The 12,836-nt window shown below is 40.2% G+C and overlaps 1 protein-coding gene across 1 annotated transcript in view; it reads right to left on the reverse strand.

Annotated features, from left to right (window-relative positions):
* LOC128639742 (uncharacterized) overlaps positions 1–12,836 on the reverse strand; it is a 272,419-nt gene that overhangs the window by 163,884 nt on the left and 95,699 nt on the right. The window lies entirely within an intron of this gene.

Raw genomic sequence — 12,836 nt, forward strand, 5'->3', positions numbered from 1 at the left:
AAGAAAGAGATAGCAATGTTGATTTAGAAGTCATATCAGCATTCCAAGATTTAAGCCATAAAGCTCTTCTTGCTAAAATAGCTAAAGATATCTAACATCAATTCTGATGATATAAAAAATGGCATTACAAATGAAATTATTAGCATGTTGAATCAATTTAACAGTGCTATACACATTATGATCTGATACTTGATGCGCTAAAATTTCCAACCAAAAAGTTGAAGCAGCTGCAACATCAGCCAAAGAAATAGCAGGCCTAAGAAGATGGCCTGAACATAAATAAGCTTTCCTTAGATAAGATTCAAGCTTCCTATCTAAAGGATCCTTAAAAGAAGTACTATCTTCCGTAGGAATAGTTGTACATTTAGTAAGAGTAGAGATGGCCCCATCAACTTTGGGGATCTTTTACCAAAACTCCAATCTATCAGTAGGCAAAGGATACAATTTTTTAAACCTTAAAGAAGGAGTAAAAGAAGTACACAGTCTATTCCATTCCTTAGAAATCATATCTGAAATAGCATCAGGAACTGGAAAAACCTCTGGAATAACTACATAAGGTTTATAAACTGAATTTAAACGTTTACTAGTTTTAGTATCAAGAAGACTAATCTCCTCCATATCTAATGCAATCAACACTTCTTTTAATAAAGAACGAATATACTCCATTTTAAATAAATAAGAGGATTTGTCAGTGTCAATATCTGAGGCAGGATCCTCTGAATCAGGCAGATCCTCATCAGAGATAGATAAATCAGTATGTTGTCGGTTATTAGAAAATTCATCAACTCTATGAGAAGTTTTAAAAGACCTTTAACATTTATTAGAAGGTGGAATGGCAGACAAAGCCTTCTGAATGGAATCAGAAATAAATTCTCTTAAATTTACAGGAATATCCTGAGCATTAAATGTTGAAGGACCAGCAACATGTAATGAATTACTACTGATGGAAACATTTTCTTCATGTAAAAGTTTATCATGACAACTATTACAAACTACAGCTGGAGGAACAGTTACCACAAGTTTACAACAAATGCACTTAGCTTTGGTAGAACTGATATCAGGCAGCAGGATTCCAGTAGTAGATTCTGAGACAGGATCAGATTGAGACATCTTGCAGTATGTAAAAGAAAAAACAACATATAAAGCAAAATGATCAATTTCCTTATATGACAGTTTCAGGAATGGGAAAAAATGCAAACAGAATAGTCCTCTGACATATAAAAAAAGACCAGAGGCAAAAGGAATGAGGTCTTAAATAATGAAAAAAAAATTTGGCGCCAAAAACGTCCGGAACGAAACTCAAGCGTCATAGATGACGCAACCTCGTGAAAAGACTCAGCGCCAACTAAGATGCCGGAAATGACGAATTTGCGTCAACAAACATAATTTTTCACGCCAAAAATGTCTTGTGCCAAGAATGACGCAATAAATTAAAGCATTTTGCGCTCTCGTTAGCCTAATACAGCCTGCAATTTAAAAAAAGTCAATTTAAAAACCTCAGGTAAGAAATAAATTAAAAAAAAAAAAAAAGCATTTCCCAGATATGAAACTGACAGTCTGCAAAAAGGAAATATACAGATAAACCTGAATCATGGCATATATAAGTACAAACATATATTTAGAACTTTATATATAAAGTGCCAAACCATAGCTGAGAGTGTCTTAAGTAAATAAAACATACTTACCAAAAGACACCCATCCACATATAGCAGATAGTCAAACCAGTACTGAAACGAGAATCAGTAGAGGTAATGGTATATAAGAGTATATCGTCGATCTGAAAAGGGAGGTAGGAGATGAATCTCTACGACCGATAACAGAGAACCTATGAAATAGATCCCCGTCAGAAAGACCATTGTATTCAATAGGTGATAGTCCCTTCACATCCCTCTGACATTCACTGTATTCTGAGAGGAACCGGGCTTCAACATGCTGAGAAGCGCATATCAACGTAGAAATCTAGCACAAACTTACTTCACCACCTCCATAGGAGGCAACGTTTGTAAAACTGAATTGTGGGTGTGGTGAGGGGTGCATTTATTGGCATTTTGAGGTTTGGGAAACTTTGCCCCTCCTGGTAGGATTGTATATCCCATACGTCACTAGCTCATGGACTCTTGCCAATTACATGAAAGAAAATACTTTGGACCAGATTACAAGTGCTGAAAAATATAGAAAAGACAAAGCGCAACAGGACTCAAGTGAAAAGGTTTATTAAACAGATAAAATATATTTTAAAAACAAAAGGTATTAGGCGTACCAGAAGTTAAAAACAGAAATGTATATCAGACAAAAAGGAAATTTATGCTTACCTGATAAATTGATTTCTTCTATGATACGACGAGTCCACGGATTCATCCTTTACTTGTGGGATATTATCCTCCTACTAACAGGAAGTGGCAAAGAGCACAACAGCAGAGCTGTCTATCTATATAGCTCCTTCCTTGACTCCACCCCCCAGTCATTTGACCGAAGGTATAGGAAGAAAAAGGAGAAACTACTATGTGCAGAGGTAACTGAAGTTTTAAATCAAAAAATATAATCTGTCTTTAATTGACAGGGCGGGCCGTGGACTCGTTGTATCATAGAAGAAATCAATTTATCAGGTAAGCAAAAATTTCCTTTTCTTCTATAAGATACGACGAGTCCACGGATTCATCCTTTACTTGTGGGATACAATACCAAAGCTACAGGACACAGATGAACGGGAGGGACAACACAGATACCTAAACGGAAGGCACCACTGCCTGAAGAACTTTTCTCCCAAAAATAGCCTCAGAAGAAGCAAAAGTATAAAATTTGTAAAATTTGGAAAAGGTATGAAGGGAAGACCAAGACCAGGCCTTACAAATCTGTTCAACAGAAGCATCGTTTTTAAAAGCCCATGTGGAAGCCACCGCTCTAGTAGAATGAGCTGTAATTTTTTCAGGAGGCTGCTGTCCAGCAGTCTCGTATGCCAAACGGATTATGCTTTTCAGCCAAAAAGAAAGAGAGGTAGCCGTAGCTTTTTGACCCCTACGCTTTCCAGAATAGACAACAAACAGAGAAGATGTTTGACGGAAATCGTTGGTCGCTTGCAAGTAAAACTTCAAGGCACGAACCATGTCCAAGTTATGTAACAGACGCTCCTTCTTAGAAGAAGGATTAGGACACAGAGAAGAAACAACAATTTCCTGATTAATATTCTTATTTGAAACAACCTTAGGAAGAAATCCAGGTTTGGTACGCAAAACCACCTTATCAGAATGAAATATAAGATAAGGCGAGTCGCATTGTAACGCAGATAGCTCAGAAACTCTTCGAGCAGAAGAGATAGCAACTAAAAATAGAACTTTCCAAGAAACAAGTTTAATATCTATGGAATGCATGGGTTCAAACGGAACCCCTTGAAGAACATTCAGAACTAAATTCTAACTCCATGGCGGAGCAACAGATTTAAACACAGGCTTAATTCTAACCAAAGCCTGACAAAATGACTGAACATCTGGAACATCTGCCAGACGCTTGTGTAGTAAGATTGACAAAGCAGAAATCTGTCCCTTTAAGGAACTAGCTGATAACCCCTTCTCCAATCCTTCTTGGAGAAAGGACAAAATCCTAGGAATCCTGATCTTACTCCATGAGTAGCCTTTGGATTCGCACCAATAAAGATATTTACGCCATATCTTATGGTAAATTTTCCTAGTTACAGGCTTTCTAGCTTGAATCAAGGTGTCAATGACTGACTCAGAGAAACCCCGCTTAGATAAAATCAAGCGTTGAATCTCCAGGCAGTCAGCCGCAGAGAAACTAGATTTGGATTTTGGAACGGACCCTGAATGAGAAGGTCCTGTCTCAGAGGCAGTTTCAACTGTGGCAGAGATGACATTTCCACCAGATCTGCATACCAAGTCCTGCGTGGCCACGCAGGCGCTATCAAGATTACCGAAGCCTTCTCCTGTTTGATTCTGGCAATCAGATGAGGCAGGAGAGGAAAAGGAGGAAACACATAAGCCAGGTTGAATGACCACGGTACTGCTAGAGCATCTATCAGTACTGCTTGAGGATCCCTTGATCTGGACCCGTAACAAGGAAGTTTGGCATTCTGACGAGATGCCATCAGATCCAATTCTGGTGTGTCCCATTGATGAATCAATTGTGCAAACACCTCCGGATTGGAGCTCCCACTCCCCCGGATGAAAAGTCTGACGACTTAGAAAATCCGCTTCCCAGTTCTCCACTTATAGTTTGCTGATAGATGGCAAGAGTGAGTCTCTGCCCATCAAATTATTTTGGAAACCTCTATCATTGCTAGAGAACTCTTTGTTCCCCCCTGATGATTGATATATGCTACAGTCGTGATATTGTCCGACTGGAACCTTATGAATCTGGCCGAAGCCAGCTGAGGCCACGCCTGAAGCGCGTTGAATATTGTTCTCAGTTCTAAAATATTTATTGGAAGTAGGGCCTCCTGCTGAGTCCACACACCCTGAGCCTTCAGGGAATTCCAGACTGCGCCCCAACCCAAAAGGCTGGTGTCCGTCGTCACTATGACCCATGCTGGCCTTCGGAAGCACATTCCCTGGGACAGATGATCCTGTGACAACCACCAAAGAAGAGAGTCTCTGGTCTCTAGATCCAGATTTATCCACGGAGATAAATCCGAATAATCCCCATTCCACTGTCTGAGCATGAACAGTTGCAGTGGTCTGAGATGTAAGCGAGCAAACGGAACTATGTCCATTGCCGCTACCATTAGTCCAATTACCTCCATACACTGCGCCACTGTCGGTCAAGGAATGGAAGGAAGTGCTCGGCAAGTGGTTAAGATTTGTGATTTTCTGACCTCCGTCAGAAAAATCTTCATGTCTACCGAGTCTATCAGAGTTCTTAGGAATGTAACTCTTGTTAGAGGAACAAGTGAACTCTTTTTTATGTTCACCTTCCACCCGTGAGATCTTAGAAAAGCCAACACTATGTCCGTGTGAGATTTGGCTAAATGGTAAGTTGACGCCTGAATCAAGATATCGTCCAGATAGGGTGCCACTGCTATGCCCTGCGGCCTTAGCACCGCCAGAAGGGACCCTAGCACCTTTGTGAAAATTCTGGGAGCTGTGGCCAACCCGAAAGGAAGGGCCACAAACTGTTAATGTTTGTCCAGGAAGTTGAACCTGAGGAACTGGTGATGATCTTTGTGGATAGGAATGTGAAGATACGCATCCTTCAAATCCAGGGTGGTCATATATTGACCCTCCTGGATCATTGGTAAAATTGTTCGAATGGTCTCCATCTTGAAGGAGAAATTTGTTTAGAATCTTGAGATCTAAAATCGGTCTGGAAGTTCCCTCTTTTTTTGGGAACCACAAACAAATTTGAGTAAAACCCCTGCCCCTGTTCTACTTTTGGAACTGGGCAGATTACTCCCATGGTATATAGGTCTTCTACATAGCGTAAGAACGCCTCTCTTTTTGTCTGGTTTACAGACAAACGTGAAAGATGAAATCTCCCCCTTGGAGAGAATCTTTGAATTCTAGCCGATACCCCTGGGTCACGATTTCTAATGCCCAGGAATCCTGAACATCTCTTGCCCAAGCCTGAGCGAAGAGAGAAAGTCTGCCCCCTACTAGATCCAGTCCCAGATCGGGGGCTGCCCCTTCATGCTGTCTTGGTAGCAGCAGCGGGCTTGTCCTGAGGAAGGCATGGCCTTTACCTCCAGTAATGTCGGAAATGATCTCCTTCAGTTCAGGCCCGAAAAGGGTCTTACCTTTGAAAGGAATAGCTAACAGCTTAGATTTTGATGACACATCAGCAGACCAAGACTTAAGCCATAACGCTCTACGCGCTAAAATGGCAAAGCCTGCATTATTTGCCGCTAATTTAGCCATATGGAAAGCGGCATCTGTAATAAAAGAATTTGCTAGCTTGAGAGCCTTAATTCTATCCAAAATATCATCTAATGGGGTCTCAACCTTAAGAGACTCCTCTAGAGCCTCAAACCAAAAAGCAGCTGCAGTAGTTACAGGAACAATGTAATAAACCTCATGAATAAACAATTTCTTTAGAAGACCCTCTAATTTTTTATCCATAGGATCTTTGAAAGCACAACTGTCCTCAATAGGTATAGTTGTACGCTTAGCCAGGGTAGAAATAGCTCCCTCCACCTTAGGGACCATCTGCCACGAATCCTGAATGGTGTCAGATATAGGAAACATTTTCTTAAAAGTAGGAGGGGGAGAGAACGGAATGCCTGGTCTATCCCATTCCTTAGTAACAATGTCCGAAATCCTTCTAGGGACTGGAAAAACATTAGTGTAAGTAGGGACCTCTAGATATTTATCCATTTTACACAATTTCTCTGGTGGAATGGCAATAGGGTCACAATCATCCAGAGTTGCTAAAACCTCCCTGAGTAACAAGCGGAGGTGTTCAAGCTTAAACTTAAAGGCCGTCACATCTGAGTCTGTTAGACGGAACATCTTTCCTGAATCAGAAAGCTCTCCCTCAGACAGCAATTCCCCCACCCCCAAATCAGAACACTGTGAGGGTACATCGGAGATGGCCAATAAAGCATCAGAGGGCTCAGTATTTACTCTAATACCGGACCTACTGCGCTTACCCTGCAAACCAGGCAGTTTAGATAATACCTCTGTGAGGGTAGTAGACATAACTGCGGCCATATCTTGCAGGGTGAAAGAATTAAACGCACTAGAAGTACTTGGCATTGCTTGGGCAGGCGTTAAAGGTTGTGACACTTGGGGAGAAGGAGATGGCATAACCTAATTCTATTGTGACTGAGAATCATCCAGAGACATACTTTTATCAGCTAAAATATGTTCTTTGCAATGTAATGCCCTTTCGGTACATGAGGGACACATTTTAAGTGGGGTTCCACAATGGCTTCTAAACACATGGAACATTGACTTTCATCAATGTCAGACATGTTAAAACAGGCTAGTAATGACCACAAACAGACTTGAAACACTTTATTTTATGAAAAAAATAACAATCTGAAAAAACGGTACTGCGCCTTTAAGAGAAAAAAAGCATAAAATGTTTCCAAAAATGCTTTAAAATGATAAAATTATCACAATTTTATGATAAATGCATCCCAACTTGTCAGCTGAGTTTGCCCCACAAGGAAAGGAACACTTAACCCTTACCAAAAAAAGTTGTGTTATAAAACGTTAAATTCAAACAAAAACACCCCCTGCACCTCGCCACAGCCCTGCTGTGGCGCCTACCTGCCCCCAGGGGTCTGTAAAATTGGATTAACCCTTCGAATAGGCCCAAACTGTCTCTGACAGGCCCACCGGAGTTGGAGCTTGCTGCTTGACTGGGAAAAACAACTGCGCAACTGAGGCGCGAAAATAGGCCCCGCCCATCTCACTCGATGTCTCACAGCCTAAAATAACCGCACCAGAGCGGTGTAAAATCTAGCCTAGTGGGTTCATATACCCATTAATGAAGCCATGTGTACCCTCCATTTTTAAATAAAGTAAAAACGTTTGCCATCAAAAAACGTTAACTGTAACTCCCAACATAGAAACGTTTGCCCACAAACATCATATCATCAGTGTCAACCATTTTTATATAGCCCAATATACAGGTCCAGTAATACCCCTCTCTATACATTAGGATTACTGCTTACCCTTTCCCTCATGGGGATACTGTCAGCCAATTCTGAAATAACACAGTCTCTCCAGAAAAAAATGACATAGCTCAATGCTTGTAGCATGAAAAACGTTCGTCACACTGAAGTTTCTTAAGTACTCCTCAGCCATTCTGTGGGAACTACCCTGGATCTCAGTAACAACTGCTAAGATCATCAGTTTCCAGGCAGAAGTCTTCATCCATCTGCTGCCTGGGAGAAAATAGCACTCACCGGTACCATTTAAAATAAAAAAGTCTTGATTGAAGAAAATAAAAACTAACATTTTATCACCTCTTTCACTTTACCCTTCCTATTACTTAGAGTAGGCAAAGAGAATGACTGGGGGTGGAGTCAAGGGAGGAGCTATATAGACAGCTCTGCTGTGGTGCTCTTTGCCACTTCCTGTTAGCAGGAGGATAATATCCCATAAGTAAAGGATGAATCCGTGGACTCGTCGTATCTTATAGAAGAAAAGGAAATTTTTGCTTACCTGATAAATTAATTTCTTCTATGATACGACGAGTCCACAGCCCGCCCTGTCAATTTAAGACAGATTATATTTTTTGATTTAAAACTTCAGTTACCTCTGCACCTTGTAGTTTCTCCTTTTTCTTCCTATACCTTCGGTCGAATGACTGGGGGATGGAGTGAAGGGAAGAGCTATATAGACAGCTCTGCTGTTGTGCTCTTTGCCACTTCCTGTTAGCAGGAGGATAATATCCCACAAGTAAAGGATGAATCCGTGGACTCGTCGTATCATAGAAGAAATCAATTTATCAGGTCTTAAAACTTTCACCAGGTTACCGCTTGAGAAAGTTCCCACGTTAGGGAATGAAACGGCCATTGAGTAGAGCTTTAATCACCCAAGGGTGAAAACAGCAGACACTGCACAGCTGCACAGCTGAAGACTCCCTTCACACACAGGAATTCAGAGCTGTATGCAGGATCTCACTGTGGAGCAACACAGCACCAAGCTAAATGGAAGCCTGTATAAAACGGTTTCATCCTGCAATTCAAGATCAGCTGGAAGCGGTAACCTGGTGAAAGTTTTAAGACAATTTTGTCTGATATGCATTTCTGTTTACGCCTAATACCTTCCGTTTTTAAAAATATCTTTTATCTGTTTAATAAACCTTTTCACTTGAGTCCTGTTGCGCTTTGTCTTTTCTATATTTTTCAGCGCTTTTCTAACATTAAGGGACTTCTGATGATTCACCCTTTTAAACAAAGCAGCATACACCATTTTTTGTGGTGGGGACTGAGAGAATCATCAAGTATTTAACATCTATAAGCTACAGAGGGGTGAGAAAAATAAAAGAATGAAAAATAATCCATGAATTTTCAGTGCATAAAATATTTCTGTATGCACTAGATATCCTACATATTTTTGTGTTTCTAACATATGTTGTTGTATGATTTGCTTTTTTAGTATCTGCTACTTTTAGACATTTAAATATTCATATATCTGTTTAATTTAATGTTTGTAGCACTATTGTGTATTTATTGTTTGTAGCACTATTGTGTCTTTATTGTTTGTAGCACTATTGTGTCTTTATTGTTTGTAGCACTATTGTGTCTTTATTGTTTGTAGCACTATTGTGTATTTATTGTTTGTAGCACTATTGTGTCTTTATTGTTTGTAGCACTATTGTGTATTTATTGTTTGTAGCACTATTGTGTCTTTATTGTTTGTAGCACTATTGTGTCTTTATTGTTTGTAGCACTATTGTGTATTTATTGTTTGTAGCACTATTGTGTCTTTATTGTTTGTAGCACTATTGTGTATTTATTGTTTGTAGCACTATTGTGATTGTTTGTAGCACTATTGTGTATTTATTGTTTGTAGCACTATTGTGTCTTTTGGTGATAACGAGCCACATTCAAACCTCACCTTAGACTCTGATTAAGTCTACACCTGCCCTATTTGAATTTACTACACATTAGAAATTTTTTATGTTATTTTTGAGCTAATTTCATTTTGTGAGCCCTTATATATTTATTTAAATTATTCTCTTCCCCAACAGTAGCGCTGACACTTTGTTGTCTTGTTAACCAGATTACAAGTGGAGCACAAATTAACACTCCCACTTGATCGTTAATTGCACTCGAAGTAATGTTTTTTTTTTCACTCATTGGGTTGTGCTCCTATTATAAGTTGAAAGTAAACTATTTTTACTCTTACACTAACCCGACGAGCACAAAAAGTGTGTGCACGTTCAGGTATACCCCCATAGAAGTCAATGGAGGAAAAAAAGTGGGTGAAAAAAAACACCCCACTCTTGGGCAATCACGTAATACAATATAATCCTTATCGCTCTGGCACAAACGTTTGCTCTCCACTCGTAATCTATCCCTTTATTTCTGAAAAATGCTAACCACCATCTGAGCCTTCAGCGAGTCATAATATTTTTTGCTGGTGGTGTATATATATATATATATATATACAGTATATAAAGTCCCATCAAAAGAGGCACTCACTGGTCTTCATAAAATATAGCTTTTATTTCATTTCATCAATAAAACAGAGACATAGCGTTTCGGTGTAATCTTACACCTTTGTCAAATGTCACAGAATCGGTTCCCAAAAAAAACAGAACCTAAAAACATATAACTCTTAACACCTTCACCTGCCTTATATACCTACTAAGGTCCATTAACTTTGCTGTGTTACCTCGTGGTGACGTCATCACGCAACGTTGTTAGCATCATGCATGATGCGTCATCACCAATCAGCTTACACCTGGTTGTCATGACAACACATACACAGAAGTGTCATGCGCTCATCGTTTCGAAGGGTACTGTAATGCTTGATTAGCAATGAAATGTGCCCATATATGTTATACAGTAGTAGAATGACAAACGATACATAGCACCTATAACTCATTGTCAAACAATATTGTCATACCACCATTCAATAATCGCTTATCATGTCACTCGATATATATACAAGCCGGTGAGGTAGCTCAGTTGGTAAAATGCCCTGACTCCAAAAAAAATCCTGTTTAAAAGATCCAAGGTCACAGGTTCAAATCCCGGCAGGGCCGACTCAGCCCTTCATCCTTCCGAGGTCGATAAAATGAGTATCATTAAATTGGGTAATAATAACAACTATTCAGCTGCCGATTTGGTTAATTCCGAGAGCGAGCGCTGAAAAAGCGCTTTGAGTCCCACTGGGAGAAAGGCGCTATATAAATACTAGTTATTATTATTATTATATATACATTTTTTGTTTGTATCACTCGTGGCAACTATAGGAAATATACATCCACCCCTATATGCATCACACTATATTTCCTTCATGCCTCCAGGAGTATTGGTAGAAACTTGTGGGTACCCACTAGAACGAACATCCATGTGGATCCACAACGGGTAGTTTCTTCTTCCAATAAGATCATCAGCATGTGTTAATCCAGCGTTGATTATTTGGTATAAAATGGTCCGAAGTCGAGGAAGGTATTTAGCCCTCTTGGTACCAAAGTGTCCAGTGTATGGATCCATTTTGTCTCCATTTGTAATTGCTTTTTAGCTCTATTACCGCCCCTAGCTAGGGGAGGAACGTGATCAATCAACATTGATCTAAGACTAGATACACCATGGTTATGTCTGGCATAGTGGCATGTCACTGGTTGTTCCCGAATCCCCCTTTGTAAGGGCTTCAAGGAAGGCACAATGATGATTGGCCATTCTATCTCTAAAACTCGTGGCCGTCTTGCCAATATACACCAGTGAGCATGGGCAGATAAGCATGTATATAACATGCATACTGTGCATGTCAATCTGTGGCGGATTGTGTATCGCTTGTTGTTATGAGGATTTTGGAATGACTGACCCCTCAACATGCTGTTGCACGTCACACAACTTCCGCATGAGAAGCATCCCTTCTTTGAGATATTCAACCAGGTTTCCTTTTGGTAACATTCGGTGGGATCAGTTTTTACCAACAAATCCCTCAAGTTGTCCGCTCTCCAGTATACCATCCGTGGTGGCTTCATCCTATGAAATAGTAGCGATGAATCAGATTCCAGAAGAGATTAATGTTGTTGTACTGACTTCCTTAATATCTCACACATTGGGGTGTATGTGGTGACAAGATTCAGTTGTTGGGTACCTTCACTGGGCTCCATAAAATTCTTTCTCATTGGGGCATTTAATTACCTCTCTTTAATGGTCCGGACCATTTCACCTTCATAACCTCTAGTCACCAGTTTATCCTCCATCTCTGCAAGCTGCTTCATCATATTGGGTACCTCACTGTTGTTTCAAATGACTCTTGTGAGCCGTAAGGTGACAATCCCCGTTTTTTTGATGTCTGGGATGAAAGCTACTAGCTTCCAACAAGGAATTCTGATCTGTTGGCTTAGTGTATAAGGATGTGCCAAAATAGCAACCATCACAGCCATCAACCTTATACACATTCAAATCTAAGAAATGTATCATAGTATCACTATACTCCAATTTAAATCTTATAGGAATGTCCATGGAGTTCAAACATGACACCCATTCTTCAAGCTCAGCTATGCTACCCCCCACACCAAAAACACATCATCGATGTAGCGTACAGTCCATGGAGTTCAACCATGACACCTATTCCTCGAGCTCAGCTATGCTACCCCCCACACCAAAAACAAATCATCGATGTAGTATACATAGTATCTGATGTGGGGGTGAGTAAATGGTTTCATGGCCATTTGTTCATACCGTGCCATGTAAAGATTAGTATAGGTGGGTGCCATGTTTGAACCCATGGCTGTCCCAGAGATCTGTAAATAAAAATCCTTCTCAAACTTGAAAAAGTTTTTTTCCAGGCATATAGTCAACAGTTCACAGAGAAATTCAATGGGGGGTCCCTCATACAGAGGGTCCCAGTCACCATGGACCTGACAGCCACAACACCTCCATCGTGAGGGATGGAGGTGTATAGGCTGTCCACATCCATGGTAACAAGGATGTCACTGGTCAATAACCTATCATATCCTCTCAGTATTGTGATTAAACTTGGTGAATCCTGTAAGTATGCAGGAGTACCCTTACCTACTGACTGCAAGAAGAAATCTATGAAGATTGCTAGGCTAGACAATAAGGAGTCCCTGGCACACACTATGGGTCTACCAGGGGGATCCTTAAGAGTCTTGTGTACTTTCTAGTTGTATACTAACTTAAACTTTAGCTGGGTGGTCAGTAAAATTCACTGGGTGCGCCCATTAAA

Source organism: Bombina bombina, chromosome 9 (assembly GCF_027579735.1).
Source record: "Bombina bombina isolate aBomBom1 chromosome 9, aBomBom1.pri, whole genome shotgun sequence".
Lineage (NCBI taxonomy): Eukaryota > Metazoa > Chordata > Amphibia > Anura > Bombinatoridae > Bombina > Bombina bombina.